Source organism: Triticum aestivum, chromosome 3D (genome assembly GCF_018294505.1).
Source record: "Triticum aestivum cultivar Chinese Spring chromosome 3D, IWGSC CS RefSeq v2.1, whole genome shotgun sequence".
Lineage (NCBI taxonomy): Eukaryota > Viridiplantae > Streptophyta > Magnoliopsida > Poales > Poaceae > Triticum > Triticum aestivum.
In genome coordinates, this window is record NC_057802.1 from 600,083,125 (window position 1) to 600,106,200 (window position 23,076).

The 23,076-nt window shown below is 47.0% G+C and overlaps 1 pseudogene; it reads right to left on the minus strand.

Annotated features, from left to right (window-relative positions):
* Positions 1-699: 699 nt before the first annotated feature.
* On the minus strand, positions 700-1,494 carry LOC123076638 (putative HVA22-like protein g; annotated as a pseudogene).
* Between the last annotated feature and the right edge of the window lie 21,582 nt (positions 1,495-23,076).

Genomic DNA, 23,076 nt, shown 5'->3' on the forward strand with positions numbered 1-23,076 from the left:
CTCAGTCACCAAGCAATTGCAATTCAACTTATTCAACAGAGTTTAAGTAAGAGCTCCACATACTCAACCATCATAGTCTTCTATGATTGCTAAACTCACTGCATACACATGAGCAAAACGTTTCAACCAGACACATAGAAAGATAGGGGCTTATTGTTTTGCCTCCCAACGTATTCACCTCAACACTACTAGGGAAAAGGCTACTAGCAGCGCGGGTACCCGCGCTACTAGTATCGCGCTACAGCTAATAGTTACTAGTAGCGTGGGTTAAACCCGCGCTACTACTAACAGATTAGTAGTAGCGTGTGCCACCCACGCTACTGCTATTTCATACCGCGCTACTACTAACGAAATAGTAGTAGCGTGTCTATAATACCAACGCTACTAGTGTTCTAAATACTAGTAGCGAGCAGTTTTTTCCCACGCTACTACTAACTTATTAGAAATTAAAAAAAATAAAATCAATAAATTTCATTCTATCACACAATTGCCGTATCTACTATCACAATTCCTCACTTTAGAGGCAACTCGTGTATAATTCATATCTTTTACATAAGAAAGAGTGTAAACACAGTGTTGTGCGTGTCAGCTACCTACGTTAGTGGTTCTTGCCATGCAAATTCAAAACTTTACCACTACTTCTAGACGTCAGAGACTGAGACACGTTGTTATAGTCTGATCCAAAAATTGGCTCACTCGTCAATGCGTGGCGCCTTCCCGGCCTGATCTCGCGGCCTGCAGCTGCGACGAAACACACTTGACCGATGGCAGCCGCCGTCTTGAGTTGTGACACCGTCACGTACCTCGCCCTAGCCCTCAGCTCAAGCAGGCCCCGGTAGATGTTGGCCTCGTGCCACGCCACCAGCAGATGGAGGAAGCCATCGTACACGTGCCCCGCACCCTGAAATCCGAACACCATTAAGATTTAGATTCAGAATTGGCCACATGCCGAATCAAGTCTATCTGAAATGTTGATCATCTCCCGGGCTCGGGGTGTCTGGTCGACTGCTTACCCGTGTGCTGGGGTGCCAGAGGTAGATGACGAGCAGCAGCTTCACCTCTCCGTACATCGGCAGCCACGACACTGTCCAGTCCACGAACCTCTCGACGACCGTCGGCATCGCCAACAGAACCCTGCAGCATTACCAACAGAGGTTCAGAAACTTCAGATTCTTCAGAAGAATGACACGGAAAAACAATGCAGTACATCTCGGTGCCAACGTGCTACAATTTTTTTCTGAGATTCTTATTTAAGCCGTAATGCATAACTGAACTACACACTGAAGCAGCACATAGCTACTTCCATGAAAAAGATAACGCAAAAGATTAGAAGCAATTCTGTTGTGTTGGAAGACCTAAAAAGAAACAGCAGGTACGAACCACATAAGGAGTTAGAGGCATAATTCTTTCGGTAATTTTCTATCTGTCCATTTTTCTAAGTAGTCACTTCAATACCTTGATATCTTTCACATTTTCGAAGATGACAAAGTCCATAGTGACTATACGAAAACTATCTATCCATTTTCCTATCTATCCATGGCGAAGTATCAAGTGCAAACGTCTATTCAGTAAAAACTGAAAACTATCACCGTACCGGATGGAGAACGCACGGTACAGATCCAAGGTGGGAATATAACTAGCCACTTAACCATAGTTTTGCAGATAACCCCCTCGCCTTTACGTCCGAGCTTAGTAAAGGACTAGAAAAAAAAGGAGAAAACGAATCGCGCGAGGGCGACTTGGAGGCGGCGGCGCGATTTGACGGCGACTGACTGCGGTGCCGCTCCTCTAGCGACGGTGATTCGGAGGCCGTGCTGGAGCCCTACACGACCACGAACCAGCACTGCCTACACGCGCTCGTGGCGGCAGCGGTAGCACCACGCATCGGCGACCCGACGACGCCCTCCGTGATGCCCCAGCGCCACGGCGACCTCCGTGGCCCAGCGACCTAGCGCTGCCCCCAGGCGACCTGGTGTTGGTCCACGCGAGGGAGGCCCGGCGGCCACGGTGCTGCCTCCCTGCGACGGCGATCCGGCGACTTGGTTGTCCATCGAAGCTGCAGTTCCGCTGTACAGAGTAGAAACGTAGGTGTTTTGCTGTAACTGAATGATGAATTGGATGTACAGATAAGTACTTGATGTTTTGCTGCAGCTGAATGAAAGTGGATGTACAGAAAATACTTGAATGGATGTGCTTATACAGGAAATCTTTGCTCTTTTGCTATTGCTGTACATACTGAAATTGCAGATTTACAGAATAAATGTGAACCGGTTCCAGAAATATGAGGATTTGTCTATGAAAAGAGAAATAATATTAATCTGAAGAACTTTTCTATGGAAACAGAGTATTAATCTTAAGAACTGATGCTTGCAATGTACACAGCCATCCAACAAAAAGGCATAGCGCTTGTCACTATCTATGGTGATCTGAACTTTCTGCGGTATTGTGTGTAACAAATTCAGGACAGAGGGAGCTCTCACTCAGATGGGTGTATTTGATTAATTAGATGGTCCATGCCATCAACAATTGCACTATTGACTGGCTGTCTATTGTCTGCCTCACGAGACAACAACATCTGTTAAAAGTGAGGCATGTACTAGTTATAAAAGCAATAACACTCAGCATTACCCCTGTTTATAGTCAACTGATAAAACCAACAACACTCAGCATTGCCTTTGTACCACAAGTACTATTTATCACAAGGCATATCTGATAAAACCAACAACACTCAACATTGCCCTTGCTGTAGGAGATGACATCCACACCATTTTCTACTATTGGAAGAGCATAGTGATTATACAAACTTGCAAATTGGGCTGGCTAAAAACTAAACAGAGAGTGCATCTTCTCTAACCGGCCATGATGATAAGTAATTCGGGTGAACATGCTGCTAAATGCCAAGCGCTAACCGTGGCTATAGAGGCCACGGCCGCTAAGGTCAAGGACGGTGACAAGGCAGGCGCCGGATACGCCACCATCACAACCCACTCCCTCCCATAGGCAGCAATTGGTACCTGGTTGCCATGATGACAGGATGGTGGTGGAGTAGTCGAAGATGAAGGACTGCTTTAGCTGCAAAAGTGCTGCAGCCTGGTCCGGATGGCAGAAAGTCGCAGCTGTTGTGTTACCATGGCCATGGCCATCGGAACTGGATGCAGCTACCAAGTGGAGTTGTATCAGTATGAAGAGAGGAAGTAAGTGACTAGTACAAGCCATTGGTTCTTTTGGACTTGTGATTTGCAGCCACATACTCGGAGTGAGTCAATTGCAAGAAACAACCACGGTTTGCAGGAAACTACCAACTCGTTAACCTGTTGCAAAAAACACCGTAAAATCTCTTAACCCGTTGCAAAAAGCACTGAACAGCCGTTTAGCCTCGTTTGATCTCTTTTCCGACAGGTGGGCCCCGAAAACGCTGATGTGGCATGACGGACAGGCAAACGGCGCCGTTAGGAACAAAACGGTCAAGATGCCGCGCCGGTCGGTCCTGTCGGTGCTCGCCAGACAGATCCCCGCGCCCTTTCTCTCTCTCGCCCCTCTCCTCTGTCTCCTCCTCTCTCTGGCTCTAGTCGCCGTCGGTGAGAAGCCAGCTCGCCGCCGTCCGCCATGGTTTCGTGGAGCGACGACAGCGAGAAATCAGGCTACGAGTACTCTTCAGGCGGCTCCCCTATCAAAGTCAGTGATGTGTACTCGTAGCTAGGGTTCTTTGAGCTAGGGTTTCAATTTGGGGATTTTGTTTTTCCTGCTCGATTTGAACTCGTGAGATGGATTTTGTGCGTTTCTTTTGTTGATGTAGATTCCGGCTACAATCGAGGACCCGAACTACTCTGGTGTTGACGATGAGGTGATGGTGATGTGTGAGCATGGCCAGCCGGCGAAGAGGCATGTTTGCTTCGAAGGGATTAGCACTGGGAGGAGGTTCATTGCCTGTGGACTTGATGTGAGTGCTAGCAAAAATCTGTAGTTTGCTTATTTTGTGAAGAAACTATAAATTGTTCATATGCACTGTTCATTGTTCATGTTCACTTATCGTTGTTCATGTTCACTGTTCACCTAGTAGTTTAGTTAAAGGTACTGTCATGTACCATACCATAGTGACCGAACGAAGAAACGACCGTTAGCATGGTGCTTACATGATTTGTAGCCCTGGCACCCCCCATTTACTTCGATTTTAGTATCCCTCTGATGAATTTCACAGATGCAGGCACCAAAGCGAACAATCTACGTGGATTACGGCGGGAGGAAGCTGGAGGTTGCAACAGAGATTGACACGTGATTGTCATTCCGTCGAGAAGGCCTGATGAACAGCAACCCTAATTATAATGTCTAGATAATTTTAGTTTGGTCATGCAGGTTCTAACTTGTAGTATAATTTTCAGGAAGTTACAGTCGGACCACATAAACATTCATGGGTTCTGGGGTCTCGCATCTCTCAGGCCTCGCTGCAGCCATCAAATCAGATCAGTGGCAGAGGACTGTACAGAGCACTGATCTGTGAAGTAAACTCACGTCTTCAGTCAGGGGGTGCATTAAGATTATTCTGGACGCCATTAATTGGGAAGATCTTGTAGCTCTGGAAGTGGAACCTGAAGCACACACTGGTGCTGCGTTACATGAACCAAAATGCGCAGATTACAGGTAGCGGCCAGGGCAGCAATCTGTACATGAACAAGATGGCTCATTCTTCATTTGCTCAAGTTCATCAGGGTCATGCCCAGCTTGACTCCAACAAAAGTGAGAGAGGAGAAGATCGCGGTCAATACGGGTCTAGTACGGCACACACCAATCTCAGCTTTCTGAATTCAGAATTTACAATGCTTTTTTTTCGAGAATCAGATTTACAATTTTGTTTCACAAACACGACAGTTCAGTGTTGCCAGCTGCCCACGAAACTTCAACTAGCTCTTTCACTAGCAACGAGCCAGGCGTGTTTGTAATGTTGTTCTCAGAAGAAGGGCTTGTATGTTTTCATGGTGGAAGAACCCTCCCGATGACTGACGCTGTTGATTTGAAGCCACGCCACTACAACCAAGTCTTCTGTCTGGAGCTTCAGAGGCCAAGTCAGAATTTCTGATAGGTTAATTGAGCGTAAGGTCCGTAAATGTTTAATATTAGCCTTCAGTCCAATGTTAAGTGACAGATAATTATAATAAAGCGCCTGAGAAGAATTCAGGGGATAACTCTTGGATTATTTTCTTGGCCTCAACATCAATTTGTTATTAGTTTGTACAACATCTCGTTTTTTCTTCACATCATCCAACACATGCATGCTTCCACTGTTTTTTTCTGCCAAGACTCACTAGCTTTCAGACCTATGGCATATTCAACTGGGAGGGAGCCACATGATTTCCATATCTGAAGCTGCAATAAAAAAAGGAAAACGTGACACTGCCATTCAGAATCAGCGTAAACTGAGTGTTAGTTCAGAATCACAAACTGAACAGCGTAATTGAAATTGTCTATCATAATTTTAGACTGCTCATGCAGTTTATACTCTATTGTACCATAATTTTCGGGTTGTTTTAGTTAGATCTCCTGAAATCGCATGGGTTGTGGTCTACTCTTAGTGATACTGACACTGAATTAGCAATAAGAATGCTACTGCTTGCCGCCTACTCTTAGTGATATTGATACTACCTCCGATGGGAATTAATTAACACAACCTCTATACAAAGTTGTATACAGGCTGCGTCAATTAATTTAGATCGGACAGAGTAGTATTTGTGTGTGTGTGTGTGTGTGTGTGAGTATAAGTGTTATGACTTATGAGTATTGCCACTCAACATGTACTACCAGAAAGAGTAACTAGAACTTGTCAGGTTTTATCCAGAGCTATCACTTAACATTCTTGTCTGCATGGATGGCGCTAGAACTACTGATCATATGTTATCTTAGTTAGTACATCACTAGTAGAAAACAGGGTTTTCGTTCGGGCATGGCAAGCCCATTAGTCCCGGTTCAGTCACGAACCGGGACCCATGGGGGCATTGGTCCCGGTTCGTGAGCCCAGGGGGCCGGCCGGGGCCTCGTGGGCATTGGTCCCGGTTCGTATGGAACCATTTGTCCCGGTTCGAGGCACGAACCGGGACTAATGGGCCTCGCTCCTGGCCCACAACCATTGGTCCCGGTTCTTGGCATGAACCGGGACAGAAGGCCCGGATTTAGTACCGGTTCATGCCACGAACCGGGACCAATGAGGTGCCTATATATACCCCTCGCCCGCGAGCAGAGCACTCCAGTGCTCTGTTTTTCTCTGGCCGGCGAGGGGAGGGCTTTGTGGTGCTCTAGCTCACCTCCTATGCACATGAGGTGTTTGATGAAATGCCCGAGCCACACTAGTTAAGCTTTGTCCTCTCGAAGCTCGACCTCAAAGCTCCATTTTCCTCGAGATTTGTCTAGGTTTAGCGGCCCGTCACGTCCCATTCCCGTCTTCACCGCCGTCGACCGCCCGCGCCGATCTCGTCGCCGGCACCACCGTGGTGAGCCTCTTGTTCTTATCTTCTTTTTGAAAGAAAAAAATTCTTACTTTAGATAGATACTTGTCTAATTTTCTTACTATTTTATTCCTTCTTATTACATAGTGCGATGGTTTTGGTATCCGCCCCCGTCGGCCCTCGTCCTGTCTATGATTCGGATGTGGTATATATTATCTTTTTATAACTATTTGATTCATTTATTGTTTATGACAAATATACCGACCAGCGTGGCATAGATTTTTATTTATCTAGGAGGTGGTTGAACCGGAAATTCTAACCGACCCTATTGTCGAGAGGTTAAATTTAGTTGAAGAAGAAAACAATTACTTGAAGGAAAAAATAAAAAAAATTGAGGAGGAGAAGATGATATTGGAGTTGCATGTTGCGGATGTCGTCGATGATCACAAGATCAAGATGGATGCAATGCGCTTGAAGATTAGAAAGATTAGAAAATATGCCATTCATACCGAGGCTTGGTATCATTATGCCGTTGGATCAATTGTTACCTTGGTTGCGATTATGATCGCATTTGTTTTCGCATTGAAATGTTTTACATAGTTTCAATGTATGGTTTAATTAATTAGATGCTCTGGAGAGCTATATATATGTTGTTAGATGAGAACTATGTATGTACTTTGGTTCTAATGTGATGATGCACTTCTATTAATTTGGTCACTTAATTATCTATTCATGATGTTCTGTAATGGTTTTTGACACACTTAATTATATATAATGCACGCAGATGAACCGGCAATGGATGTACAGTGACAATCACACCTTCGAGTACATTAAGGGCGTGCATGATTTTCTCGAAGTGGCTGAGGCAAACAAGCAGAATGATTTTATGTGGTGTCCATACCCTATATGTGGAATACGAAGTCTTACTCTGACCGGAAAATCCTTCACGCCCACCTGCTTTACAAGGGTTTCATGCCACACTATAATGTTTGGACGAGGCACGGAGAAATGGGGGTTATGATGGAAGACGGCGAAGAAGAAGAGGACGATGACAACTATGTGCCCCCTGAATACGGTGATGCTGCAACGGGGGAAGCTGCTAAAGATCAAGAGGAACCAGACGATGTGCCCAATGATGCTGCAAGGGGGGAAGCTGCTGAAGATCAAGAGGAACCAGTGCCCGATGATGATGATCTCCGTCGGGTCATAGTCGATGCAAGGACGCAATGCGAAAGTCAAAAGGAGAAGCTGAAGTTCGATCGCATGTTAGAGGATCACAAAAAAGGGTTATACCCCAATTGCGAAGATGGCAACACAAAGCTCGGTACCGTACTGGAATTGCTGCAGTGGAAGGCAGAGAATGCTGTGCCTGACAAAGGATTTGAGAAGCTATTGAAAATATTGAAGAAGAAGCTTCCAAAGGATAACGAATTGCCCGACAGTACATACGCAGCAAAGAAGGTCGTATGCCCTCTAGGATTGGAGGTGCAGAAGATTCATGCATGCCCTAATGACTGCATCCTCTACCGCGGTGCGTACAAGGATCTGAACGCATGCCCGATATGCGGTGCATTGCGGTATAAGATCAGACGAGATGACCCTGGTGATGTTGACGGTGAGCCCCCCAGGAAGAGGGTTCCTGCGAAGGTGATGTGGTATGCTCCTATAATACCACGGTTGAAACGTCTGTTCAGAAACGAAGAGCATGCCAAGTTGATGCGATGGCACAGTGAGGACCGTAAGAAAGACGGGAAGTTGAGAGCACCCGTTGACGGGTCGCAGTGGAGAAAAATCGAGAGAAAGTACTGGGCTGAGTTTGCAGCTGACCCAAGGAACGTATGGTTTTGTTTAAGCGCGGATGGCATTAATCCTTTCGGGGAGCAGAGCAGCAATCACAGCACCTGGCCCGTGACTCTATGTATGTATAACCTTCCTCCTTGGATGTGCATGAAGCGGAAGTTCATTATGATGCCAGTTCTCATCCAAGGCCCTAAGCAACCCGACAACGACATTGATGTGTACCTAAGGCCATTAGTTGAAGAACTTTTACAACTGTGGAATGGAAACGGTGTACGTACGTGGGATGAGCACAAACAGGAGGTATTTAACCTGCACGCGTTGCTGTTTGTAACCATCAACGATTGGCCCGCTCTCAGTAACCTTTCAGGACAGACAAACAAGGGATACCACGCATGCACGCACTGTTTAGATGACACTGAAAGTATATACCTGGACAAAAGCAGGAAGAATGTGTACCTGGGCCATCGTCGATTTCTTCCGACCAACCATCAATGTCGAAAGAAAGGCAAGCATTTCAAAGGCGAGGCAGATCACCGGAAGAAGCCCGCCATGCGTACCGGTGATCACGTACTTGCTATGGTTAATGATTTACACGTAATCTTTGAAAAGGGTCCCGGTGGACTAGCTGTTCCGAATGACGCTGAGGGACACGCACCCATGTGGAAGAAGAAATCTATATTTTGGGACCTACCCTACTGGAAAGAGCTAGAGGTCTGCTCTACAATCAACGTGATGCACGTGACGAAGAACCTTTGCGTGAACCTGCTAGGCTTCTTGGGCGTGTATGGGAAGACAAAAGATACACCTGAGGCACGGGAGGACCTGCAACGTTTGCACGAAAAAGACGGCATGCCTCCGAAGCAGTATAAAGGTCCAGCCAGCTACGCTCTTACGAAAGAAGAGAAAGAAATCTTCTTTGAATGCCTGCTCAGTATGAAGGTCCCGACTGGCTTCTCGTCGAATATAAAGGGAATAATAAATATGCCAGAGAAAATGTTCCAGAACCTAAAGTCTCATGACTGCCACGTGATTATGACGCAACTGCTTCCGGTTGCATTGAGGGGGCTTCTACCGAAAAACGTCCGATTAGCCATTGTGAAGCTATGTGCATTCCTCAATGCAATCTCTAAGAAGGTGATCGATCCAGAAATCATACCAAGGCTGAGGAGTGATGTGGCCAATGTCTTGTCAGTTTCGAGCTGGTGTTCCCACCATCCTTCTTCAATATCATGACGCACGTCCTAGTTCATCTAGTCGACGAGATTGTCATTCTGGGGCCCGTATTTCTACACAATATGTTCCCCTTTGAGAGGTTCATGGAGTCCTAAAGAAATATGTCCGTAACCGCGCTAGGCCAGAAGGAGCATCTCCATGGGCCATCAAACAGAGGATGTCATTGGGTTTTGTGTTGACTTCATTCCTGGCCTTAAGAAGATAGGTCTCCCTAAATCGCGGTATGAGGGGAGACTGACTGGTAAAGGCACGCTTGGAGGGGGGACTCAATAATATGCAGGGACGGATATTCTTGGTCTGAAGCACACTACACAGTTCTACAGAACTCTACCTTGGTGACCCCGTATGTCGATGAACACAAGAACAGTCTGCGCTCCAAACACCCGGAGCAGTGTGACGACTGGATTACATGTGAACACATCAGGACTTTCAGCAGTTGGTTGGAAACACGTCTCAGAGGTGACACCACTGTTTGTGATCAGTTGTACTCGTTGTCCAGGGGACCATCTTCGACTTTATTGACTTACAAAGGATACGAGATAAATGGGAATACATTTTACACGATCGCCCAAGATCAAAAGAGCACCAACCAAAACAGCGGTGTCCGCTTTGATGCAGCAACCGAGAGGGGAAAGGACACATATTATGGTTACATAATGGACATATAGGAACTTGACTACGGACATGATTTTAAGGTCCCTTTGTTTAAGTGCAAATGGGTCAATCTGTCAGGAGGCGGGGTACAGGTAGACCCACAGTACGGAATGACAACAGTGGATCTGAACAATCTTGGGTACACTGACGAACCGTTCGTCCTAGCCAATGATGTGGCACAGGTTATCTATGTGAAGGACATGTCTACCAGACCGAGGAAAAGAAAAGATAAGGAAGCGAATACATCATACGATGAGCCAAAGCGGCACATAGTTCTTTCAGGAAAAAGGGACATTGTGGGAGTGGAGGGCAAGACAGACATGTCTGAAGATTATGAAAAGTTTCATGAAATTCCTCCCTTCAAAGTCAAGGTTGACCCAAGCAACCTGATAAACGATGAAGATTATCCATGGTTACGGCGCAATAAGCAAATGACACAAGCGAAGAAAAAGTGAAGACTTTCTCCCGCAACTATTATGATGATACCATGCCAACTTTGTAATAGACGAGTATGATACCATTGTCTGTTTTGTACAAGAAGTGCATCTAGTTTTTTGCCGTAACCCTCTCAACTTTCTTGCACATGCTATGTGGATGAAATGATGATACCATGCCAACTTTCAACCTTTTCAGAGTTCATTTGAAATGCTTTTCAATTTTAGGGTCTTATAGCTCAAAATAATTAGTACATGCATGAAAAATAACAGCCTAAAAATTAAAAATTATGCCACCTACTGGGCCACCACGGCCTGAATACGATTAGAAACCCATCCATGGGCCAGGATTCAGGCCCGCAGAAGGCCCAGTAGGCCCACAGGCATGTACAGAGAGGTTAGGCCCGTAAGCCTGCTTTAGAGAGGGGCTCGACAGCTCAGGCGCACCGCACCTTATAAACAGGTGCGGCTCTCTCTTAGCTAGTGAGGTGGGACTAAACTCACTACCACGCCGCTGTGCAAGGCCATTGGTCCCGGTTGGTGGCACGAACCGGGACCAATTCCACCCTTTGGTCCCTGTTGGTGCCACGAACCGGTACTAATGAGGCTGTGGCCCCATGAGCACCTTTAGTACCTATTCGTGGCACGAATCGGTAGTAGAGTCTGAGAGGGATCTGCTTGATAAAGGGATCGAACCAGAGACAATGAACTGGCCATACCGTTGCCGGACTTGGTTCTTCGGGGCTGGCGGAACCTTGGACCCTGTATCAGGGAGGTGTCATTGGACGGACGAGCAACTTGCAATACCCGTCAAGAAGCTTAAGCACTATATCGATGCAGCGCAGCAAGGGACGTTCGTTCCAGACAGAGAGAACGACGAGCTCACAATGGCCCTCGGGAGTCCTGAGCACCCTGGACGGACACGAGGCACGCCAGGCTCCGTTTCGTGGAAGGCTGGTTTTCCGGACACGGGCGGTTACAAAACCCAGGAGAGGAGGAAAAAAGTGGAGCAGATCCAAATTTAGAAGCTGCACGAAAGGGTTCAAGCACTAGAGGAACGAGACGGCAATCGAGATGCCGAAACTGCCCCCGAAGCTACACCACCATCTCAGTGGAGAAGCATCGTGGCTTCCACCGAGCTGCCTCAGCTGGAGCATGCGGCTCCTGCTAACTACCCCGTGGATGCTATCACAGAGTCTCAACATTGCCACCTTATGGCGGAATGGCAGAACTTGAAAGTCAAGGCGGCTGTTGGCTCTGATTTACCTACTGAACCCGGCACAACCTACCACTGCCGGCCGATTCCAGAAGGATATGCTAGGGTGATGGTGGATGAAATAACGGAGGGATTTGAGGACCTCCAGCTTGACCACCCTACCGGTGAAGGGGAGACTCGGCTGGGTTTAGCTCTGAAGACTCCATGCCTATGGCGGAAGGAGCTCATCAAGCTTCCGAACTGGACAGCTCCGGCGAGTAAGGGCACTCCGCCTCCTCCTCCGCCTCCTCCTCCGGCGAGTGATCAGGGCTGAGCCTCCTTCTCCGGCGCGTGGCGGCACTCCGCCTCCTTCTCCGCCAGCGCCGGCGCGCCAGAGCAGCCAGCCACCTCCTTCTCCACCTTGTCAGCAAGGGCGGAAGAGACCCACCGCCGCTGCGGCTGCTCCGGCGCATCGTAGTCCTTCTCCTCCGCCTCGTAAGCAAGGAAAGAAGACAGCCGCAGCCGCTCCGTCTGCTCTGCCGGCGTCTAGCAGTACAGCTGCCAGAGGCGGGAGGCAATACAGATTCGGTCCTTCTCTGAAGACTCCAGAGAAGTTACCATATGAGAGGACTGAGGAGGAGAACGCGAAGATCGTGCGAGCCGAAGTGAAGAACTTCTTTGAAGGGGTGAAAGCAAAGAAACATCCACCTCCGAAGGAGAAGGTAGATCCGGTGAAAGCAAAGCGCACTCTGGCTGCCCTGACAAAACCACCAAAGTCTCCGCCGAGAGGCAACTATGAGCGCGTTCTTGCAAAGGCATATGCCGAAGCGGAGCGGTCGGGAAGTACTGTCAGTGATAAAAGGATGAAAGAACGACGAGCTGGGAAAAAAATTGCCCAGCTCGGCGAAAAGGCGAACCAATTGTGCCCCCCGCTCAAGGTGTCAAAAGACATCGTCACTAATGATCCGAGGATGGTGGCCGGTTATAGCAATCTTGGAGATTACCTGCCCGACGATGTACATTATGAAATCATGGAGGTGGACAAACACAAATACCATTACGGGAAGCCTCTCGTCAAAGATGTCAGATCTCTAAGCACGATGATGCGAAGACTACATGATTGGTACATGAAAACCTGCAGAGAGTCTGATGGGATGAGTACTTTGACGCTGAGAGTTAAACCGGAGCATGACCTCGTTGGAATTGAACTGCTGAATGTTCCATTTGAGGATTTCTTCCAGTTTTACAATCAAAAGGCCCTCGATAAAACAACGATCACTTGCTATTGCCTGTAAGTAGTACTACTTCTGTCATTAAGTCTCTCTATATAGGTCAGCTCTTTCATTGCATGTATTTATACTTATCCTCACTATATTATGCAGATTGAAGATCGCCGAATTGAAGAAAAGACAAATCGGTGATATTGGGTTCATTAACACAAATCTCATAGATGCATATACGGTTGAAAAACATCCCAAAGAAGCCGAGGCCAACTTGCTACAATCGTTGGTATTAAATCAAAACAAAGATATAATACTCTTTCCTTACAACTTCAAGTGAGTGTTACTGTCTTGTGCATATTCGGTTTCCCTTATTAGTCCGGGTTATGGTAATGTAATTGATGACTTATGCATGCATACGCAGCTTCCACTATATTCTCCTAGAGATTAAGCTTGAGCCGGGAATAGTAACCGTCTTAGACTCGAGACGAAAAGATCCCCAGGACTATGCGAACATGACTCAAATGCTCCAGAAGTAAGTTAAATCGATCATTATCCACCATATCAGCAACTTTGTTCATTTCCTGATATCAAGTAATTTTTTTCTTTGTCTGGCAGGGTTTGGAGAAAATTCACCTCAAAAGCTCCGGGACTGCCGAAGAAGCTGCAATTTAATCACCCGAAAGTAAGTACTATAGTAGCATGTTCCGTGCATCTCCTAGTGATTCAAGCGGTAGTTTCATCAATACCATTTAGCATGCTTGCTTATCAGTTTGATTGACCTCTATTTCTTGTAAAGTGGTTGTGGCAGGAACCCGGGAATAATTACTGTGGATACTACGTTTGCGAGTCCATCCGCTACCATACCTGTGAGCGGGGCTACACTGAAGAACAATATGAAGTGCGTAAGCAATAATATTCACAATTTTATTTTATTACCATCATTTGTGTTGAGTTTCATTTATTCATATATATATATATGTATTGACCCCCTTCTTCAAATTAGATGTTTCGGAAGCGGGATGAACTCCTAGCAGAAGGTCGTATGCGAGGAATTCAAGAGGAATTGGCGGCATTCTTCCTTGACCACGTGATCGCTGAAAACGGAGAATACTATGTGGACCATGTGTTCCTACCATATAATTAGGAGATTGTATTGTAAGAGATAATTATTGTATATATGTAGCCGGTAGTGTCGGATAGATATACGAGAACTTGTTGTTCGACCAATATCTCGGAGAAGGAGAGGTGGTCGATATCACTTCTCTCTGTATGCATATGTTCATGACGATCTTCTGTTTCCTTCATTTGATTACTAGCTAGCGTGTCTACTCCTCTCCATACGTATATAGTACGTAGCGTCGATCAAGCACGGAGATAAGAGAGGACACTTCTCTCTATTAATTAGCTAGCTCACACAATATATGAAACACCTAAATTAACCCCCCCAAAAGCCCTAAACCACCCCCTTTCAAAAAAACAAAAACCTCAGCTCCTGCCAGGTGCTGACGCATGGATGCTTATTGGTCCCGGTTGGTGGCACCAACCGGGACCAAAGGCCCTCCTGCCTGGGCTCCCCGCACCGGCCACGTGGACGTCCTTTAGTCCCGGTTCGTGTAAGAACCGGGACTAAAGGGTTAGGGCATTAGTAACGACCCTTTAGTCCCGGTTCCAGAACCGGGACTAAAGGCCCTTATAAACCGGGGTAAAAGCCCCTTTTCCTACTAGTGCATCCTCCGTCCCAAAACAAGTGTCTTAACTTTATACCAACTTTAGTATAAAGTTATACTAAACTTGAGACACTTATTTTAGGACGGAAGGAGTAGCTAGCAACTAGTCAGCTAAGGAATGTATGGCGCTCAACAAATTTTGTTTTCAGGTACCGAAAGAATTTGTGCAGCTAGTGAAATAGCATGGCAATATGTCTCTGCTGCTACTGAGGGACGTCGGATCATGTGGATGGTGTTAGTTCCCAGATCAAAACGTGAAGTAGCTAGCTTAGGAAAATAAGGACAGAGACAATGGTTTTGGTGCTGCCCAAATTCGCAGCTTTTCAATCTCGTTTCCTTTGCTTTATATATATGGCTCAATGAACCGACCTCACGTCCAACACGGCCTCCTAACTTGCCCAACACGACGTGACCCAGACCACAAGTCAATCTGGTTTAGGACTCTACTTAACTCCTAGAGATTGGATGGAAAACGACTAAGGAATCACCTTATACTTCGGCTATCCTGTACAGACTCGGACGAACTCGATTTAGCCTAATATAGCATGTGCTGTAACTCACATTCACCCCCCTAAGCACAAATGCGACTACTTAACAGCCACGACTCCAATCTTCTCGCGCATCTCCTGAAACTTCAGTCTTCCTAACGACTTCGTTAGTATATCTGCGAGTTGATCTTTAGTGCTGACATAATCCACCTCCACCTTGCCTTCTTCTACACATTCTCTGATGTAATGGTACCTTATATCAATGTGCTTGCTGCGATCATGATGAACGGGGTTTTTGCACAATGATATTGTGGATTTGTTATCAACTCTAAGCTTTACTTGTTCTGGCTGCTGGTTCGTCAAATCAGCAAGGAGTCTACTGAGCCACACTCCTTGACACGCCGATGTCGCCGCTGCAATGTATTCGGCTTCACAAGATGAGAGGGCAACCACCTTTTGCTTCTGCGATAACCAAGTGATCAGATTTTCTCCCAGAAAGTATGCAACGCTTGATGTACTCTTTCGGTCATCTACATCCCCTGCCAAGTCACTATCGCTATAGCCCACTAGAAGTGATTTGTCTTCCTTCTTCCTTGTGTACTTGTAGCCATACTTCAGAGTCCCTTTCACATATCTCAAAATCTGTTTCACAACAGTCAAATGCTCAGTGGTAGGGTTCTCCATGTACCTGCTTACTATGCCAACCGAGTATGCCAAATCTGGCCTAGTGTTCACAAGATATCGTAAACTTCCGACAATACTTCGGTACTCGGTTGAATCAACAGTCGGCGCCTTGCTCCTCTTGCTCAACTTCAGCCTCGCCTCCATAGGCGTTTGCGAAGGATTACAATCCTCCATGCCACAATTCTGCAAGATCTTCAAGGCATATGCCTCCTGGCACAACGTGATCCCGTCTTTACTTTGACGCACCTCGATCCCGAGGTAATAGCTTAACAAGCCCAGATCACTCATTTTAAATAATTGCTTCATTTGCTTCTTGAACCTTCCAATTTCCCTTTCATCAGCTCCTGTGATCAAGAGATCATCTACATACACGCCAATAAGGAGACAATCTGAACCGGTGCCTCTCTTGTACATAGCGTGCTCAAGCGGACACTTCACAAAACCGAGTGAAATCAAGGTACTATCAAGTTTGGTATTCCATGCCCTAGGTGCCTGCTGCAAGCCATACAAAGCTTTGTGCAATTTGAATACTTTATGCTCTTCTCCCTTCTTGATAAAACCAGTGGGCTGCTTCACGTACACTTCTTCCTCTAGTACTCCATTCAGAAACGCAGACTTCACATCCATATGGTGTAAAAACCAAGCTTCTTGGGCTGCTAGAGCAATCAACAACCGTACTGATTCCATTCGTGCAACTGGAGCAAATACTTCTTCAAAATCTACACCCTGCTGCTGGACATATCCTTTGGCTACCAAATGAGCCTTATGCTTCACCACGGCACCCTGTGAGTCCTTTTTAACTTTGAAGACCCACTTGAGACCTATTGCTTTGTGCCCATCAGGAAGATTAACAAGACTCCATGTGTCATTATCCTGGATTGAACCAAGCTCGTCATCCATAGCTTTACGCCATGATTCTTCTTCGTTCGCCTCCTCGAACGTGGCTGGTTCTTCTGTGATGAGTAGACACTCCCTTCTGACCTTTTTCATCCTCACAGGATTGATCTTCCGAAGGGCCTCCTTAGGGTAGAGATCTAGGACTCGCCGGAGTTTCACCGGCGTTGGTGCTCTTCCCAGAGTCCGCTCAGGGGACCCAGCCACCGTGCTTCGTCCCACTGAACTTGGAGAGTCTTCATCTACTGTTGTGGACATTGTTGGCTGCTGCGTGTCGACTGTGGCACTAGGTGCTGCACCACCAGTAGCCGTTCCTGTGTCGCCGTCTTCAGTCCACCATGGATCGTCCACCGATGGTGAGGAGCAGCTCGGCGACCCATAACTTGGCACTTTTTTTTGCGCTGATGGAGTAGCCGGCACACCATCACCTAGGTCGTCGTCGTCGTCGACATCATGGCCATCTCCGTGCCCGTCGTCGTCATGGTCATGGCCTGCATGGTTGATGTGATTATATGTCACAACGAAAATATCATCACCTTGCGTGGGGCGATCTGCTACTGCTGCGTCGTCCCAATTCCATGCCTTTTCTTCATCAAATACTATGTCGCGTGACACTTGTACTTTCTTCGTCACGGGATTGTAGACTCGATATGCTTTGGATCCGGCATCATAACCGAGTAGGATAGTTGGGGAACTCCTGTCCGCCAACTTCCCAACATGCCCTCCCACGGTCTTCACATGTGCTATGCATCCGAACGTGCGGAGGTGATCGACTGTGGGTTTTCTGCCGCACCATGCTTCATATGGCGTTCTTCCGACAACACTCTTCGTCGGAGCTCTATTGAGTAAATACACTGCAGTAGTCACGGCTTCTCCCCAGAATTTTCCTGGCAAATTCTTGCTTTTCAGCATACTTCTTGCCATTGCAACTATGGTCTGATTTCTGCGCTCCACAACGCCGTTCTGCTACGGAGTATAGGGTGCCGTCAAGTACCTCTTAATGCCATGTTTCTCACAGTATGCCTTGAACTCATTAGAGTTAAATTCCCCACCACGATCTGTACGTAACGCTTTCAGCTTCTCTTCTGACTCCACTTCAGCGGCAGTCTTGATTTTCCTGAAAGCTTCCAAAGCCTCATCTTTGGTCTTCAGTAGTACTAGCCACATGTACCGACTGAAATCATCAACAATCAGCAAGAAATACTTCTTCCCTGCAGGAGTTGCTGGTGTGATTGGTCCACACAAGTCACCATGAACAAGCTCCAGTACCTTCGAAGCTCTAAACTTTGCCTCCCTCGGGAACGCGGCTCGCCGCTGCTTGCCAACAAGGCAGCCATTGCACAGCTGATCAACATGATCTATACATGGCAGCCCTCGTACCATATTCTTCTGGCCGAGCTGCCGTAGGGCATGGAAATTAAGATGCCCATAGCGTGAGTGCCACCTCCAAGCTTCTTCATCAAAGTTTGCCAACAGACACACCGGATCACACGCATCATCAGTTTTCTCTCGCGATCATACCCCCATAGGTATCCATCCTCGAGCACAATTTTACACCCACGCTCCTCAAGCTGTCCTAGACTTATAATGTTTGTCTTTAGACGGGGGATGTAATACACATCTGTAAGCACCTTGTGCTCACCACTCTTTGACTCGAAGATGACAGTCCCTTTACCTTTGATTGGGACCGTCGTGCCATCGCCAAACCTGACTGTTCCGTTGACTGCGGCACTCAACTCAGAGAACTGTGCACTGTCCCCTGTCATATGGTTGCTAGCGCCTGTGTCCAAGTACCAAACATTGCCGGCCCTCTTCTCTTCTTCCTCGTGGAGATATACTTTTTTCTCCACAAGTGTGACGGTCTCGACTTCCTCTGGCTGCGTGTCATCCTCCGTGTACTCGCATATCTCACATAACAGGAGGTTCGCCGGATCGTCATCCTTGTCGCCTTTCTTGGCAACATACGCCCGCTCCTTTACGGGTTTCCGGCACTCCGACTTGAAGTGCCCCATCACACCACAATTGTGGCACTTTATCTTGCGCTTGTCAAATTTCTTTTTCTTTGGAGCACCGTCGGCACTGGTGCCCTTCTTGTTCTGATCTCGTGGTGCCCAGTCCTGCTTCGAGCCGCTGCCGGATGCCTCGCTGCCTCCCTTCTTTTCCCTTAAGCTTAGTGCTTGCCACTGTGCCAGGGTGAGCATTACTTGCTCATCATGCTTCGCATCTCCTTGGCTGTAACGCATACGTTCGTCGTGCGCCTTGTAGCGCCCGACTAGGTCGTCGATACTAAGCGTCGCCAAATCGACGCACTGCTCAATTGCAGTCACGATCTGCATATACCGAGGAGGCGCAGCGCGCAAGAACCTCCGGACAACAGATGTTTCAGTCAGATTTTCGCCAAGGGCACGAATTCCATTGACAAGTGTGACCACCCGTGACGCGAACGCATCTACGGTTTCATCATCAGCCATCACCAGTGTCTCGTAATTCCTCAACATAGTTTGCAGGTTGGCCTGCTTCACACGAGCATGCCCCTCGTACAGAACCTTCAGGGCGTCCCATGCTTCTTTGGCTGTTTCCTTTGAGATCAGATGCTGCAAGACATCCATTGGCATCACAGAGTAAATTGCCGATGCTGCCTGTCTATCCTTGCGATGTTCTGCTCCAACTTTCTTGAAAGCATCACCGCCAGGATCGACGGCGTCCCACAGCTCATTGGCTCGGAGGGCGCACTCCATCAGGACCTGCCAGACCCTGAAATTCTCACGATCAAATCGTGGGTACTGCGACCCGGGCACTGCAAGTAATTTAGCGGCGCCGGACGCGTCTGCTGGGCTCTTCGTCTTGTCCGCCATCGCTGATGCAGGCTGCTTCTGGACGAGTTCCTCCTATCCTGGACAAGTACCTTCCGCCCCGGACTGTACGATCCTCCTCGATGAGTTCCTTCCGCCGAGAAGATACGTACACGCTGGCTGCCTCCACGCCGAAGCTCTGATTACCAATTGTTAGTTCCCAGATCAAAACGTGAAGTAGCTAGCTTAGGAAAATAAGGACAGAGACAATGGTTTTGGTGCTGCCCAAATTCGCAGCTTTTCAATCTCGTTTCCTTTGCTTTATATATATGGCTCAATGAACCGACCTCACGTCCAACACGGCCTCCTAACTTGCCCAACACGACGTGATCCAGACCACAAGTCAATCTGGTTTAGGACTCTACTTAACTCCTAGAGATTGGATGGAAAACGACTAAGGAATCACCTTATACTTCGGCTATCCTGTACAGACTCGGACGAACTCGATTTAGCCTAATATAGCATGTGCTGTAACTCACAGATGGGAAGGATTGGATGGAGGCTTACCAGAGGAGGTCGGCTGCAATTGAAGAACGTGTTGATTGTGTCCGACAGTGTCATGCGCTGGACGTCGCCGCAATAAATGGCCGGAGCCGAAGGAGATGGAGGCGGGGCCCTCTCTATTCATCTCGGACCCTCCGGGCCTTCTTCAGTCCTCCTCGTGCGTCGCTCCCGCAAATCATGGTGCATGGGGATGCACTGCATTTGCTCAAGTTAGCAGAGTGCTCATTCTGATAATAACCGAATGTAAAAAGGAAAAGGTTGATGTCCTGTACTGCAGACACCTCTTTCGTGAGCAAGCAGCTAGATTTGTGTATTTCAGAAGACAAGGGAAAAAGGTGTGGTGTAGCGGCAGAAGAATCTTCCTCGCGATGGATATTGCTCTGAAAATTCAAAGGCCAAGACTGCCGTCAAGTAAACAATCCTTATCGCGATGGATCTTCAAAGGTCAAGTCATAATTTCTCTGCTGGATCTAAGAGTGCATACGGTACAATGTTGATGGATAATGACAAGAAAACTCTTGTGGACAAAGCATCTATTTCCAGAATCTTTCCAAGGTCTTTTTACCTCAACATCAAGTTGTTTGGTTTTATACATATTTCAGAAAACAAAGGAGACATCTGAGTAAACAGGTTAATTAGTAAATGTTTATGTATTAGCACCCAGAAAACAGAGGAAAATGTTTTCATAGGAGTAATCACAATAAAGCACCTGCGGCGTGGCAAACATAGCTGTAGAGGCCACGGCCGCCGAGTCAAGAACTGTGACACTGCTACTGTTGCGGTTGCCAGTTACACCATCACAGCCGACGCCCTCCCAGAGACAGCAGTCGGTACCAGGTTGCCACGACGGCAGGGTGGTAGTGGGGTAGTCGAAGATGAAGGACTGTTTTAGTTGGAGAAGTGTTGTAGCCTGGTCCTGGTGGCAGTAAGAAGAAGCCATGGGAAGTAGATGCAGCTACCGGCTATAGAGTTGTGTGAGTGTAAAGAGGGCTAGTAGGTGAGTGATGCCAGCCATTGGTGAACGGCAGCAAAGAGAATTATCTCCTTCTATTCCACAAGCAAGGAGCCGATGTATTTCAGAAAACAAAGGAGCCAAGCCAGCTGTGGTGCAGTGGTGGAAGAATCGTCGCCATGATGCTGATGACTTCGAAAATTCAAAGTCCAAGTCTCCTGTCGTGATCAAGCTGCAGCATGCGTTCAAGATGGCAGAAAGAAGCAGTTGTTGGTTTGCCATGGTGGAACAACCCTCCTGCTGTAAAATTATTAATCATGATGCTGATGACTTTGAAACCAAACCACTGCAAGAAAGTTTTCAGTCTCGCCCTTCAGAGATAAAGTCAGAATTAATCGGACGGGCTAAGAGGGCGTACAGCTCAGCAAATGTTTTCTTATTTGAGCTATCAACAAAAAAACATCAAGTTGTTTTTTTTCATCTCATTTTCCCTTCACATCCTTGCTAGCTCTATGACCTACACTTTCAACTAGCAGCCCATGATTTTGATATCTGAACTTCCAACTAGGAGCCCATGATTAGTGGACTGACTAGTGGTGGAAGGGTGGAAGAATCTTCCCCATGATATCGATGCGATGACTGGAAATTCAAAGTCAAAGCCACTGCCACCAAGTTTCCATCTTTTGCAAAGAATTCAATTTCTACCTCAAGTTGTTTGGGTTTATTCTTCCTCTATTTTTTCTTGATGACGAGGGTTTACTATGATTCGTTCGTACAGCAGACATCTCAACTTGTCAATTCAGTTTCACAATTGTTTTTTCAGTGTCGCCAGCAGCATCCATGCATGGCTTGGGTGTTGATCAGTGCAGTAAGTGTAGAGGCAGTGCGTGTGCGGGGGAAGCCGACGAAGAGATGGTCGATCGGTCACCATATATCTTCAACAGCAGAGCAGGGCAGTGGTAGCATTATTAATGCGCTTGGTAAACAAAAAGGTTGCATTCACGCACTGAGTGCATGCTGATGGAGCTGGTTGGCACCATGACACTACTCTGAATGCGATGGTGCTCCTTTAGGAGAAAAGGAGAGCGCTCAAATGATGCCAATGCTAGCACAAAGCTGAGGAAGTTGCTGCCGGCCAAACTAGTGCAAGCACCACCATCCATCATGGCCTGGACGCGTGATACGGTCTACTGGTGCTCTGCCAAGCACTGATTTATTTTTTAATTCGGGCATGCCACTGACAAGAGTATGGGTCTTCATTTTATAATCCTATTACATTTCCCATTTTACCGATTACTCCCTACAAATTTGATGTGCTGAGATCAGTATTATAAACCTAAAAGCATAAATAATTCATATGTGGAGTAAATGAAATAGTTATTCGTCCAATTTTGTGAAAAGTACAGGTCCTTCTTTGTCAAACCCCACTCCATAAACATCATCGCCTGGTCCCTTGGTCACTTCACTAACCCAACGCGTAGCTACCACCAGTGTTACATCGTCTGTCCTGCAGATGTTCGACCTTGTTTTCACTAGCAACTTGCAGTTTCGGCCATCTTATCAGGTAAACGTAACCTTATGATTTCTCCAATCCCTCTTCCATTACTCGTCTTTGTTTGTGCATTCCTTGAGATTTATTAGCTAAATAATGGATGCTAAAAGTGTTATGAGGAGTCAGGAGAGGACTCTGAGAAAGGAGACTGGGATTTGTTAGCTAAATAATACTCTCTCCGTCTCATAATATAAGATCTTATTACATCCAATCTGTGAGTATGTTGGATGTAATAAGATCTTCTATTACGGGACGGAGGAATTAGATTATATCTATTATGGGGAAGTGTTATGGAGCATGGTATGACAACTAACCTGAACCGCAAGAGGGGCGACAGCACTTTGATGGCCGCCACGCTTCAGCGGAAGGAGTCAGGAGAGGACTCTGAGAAAGGAGACTGGAATTAGATCTGTTTTTTAATTGGAATGAGTAAAAGAGGACGTCCTTATA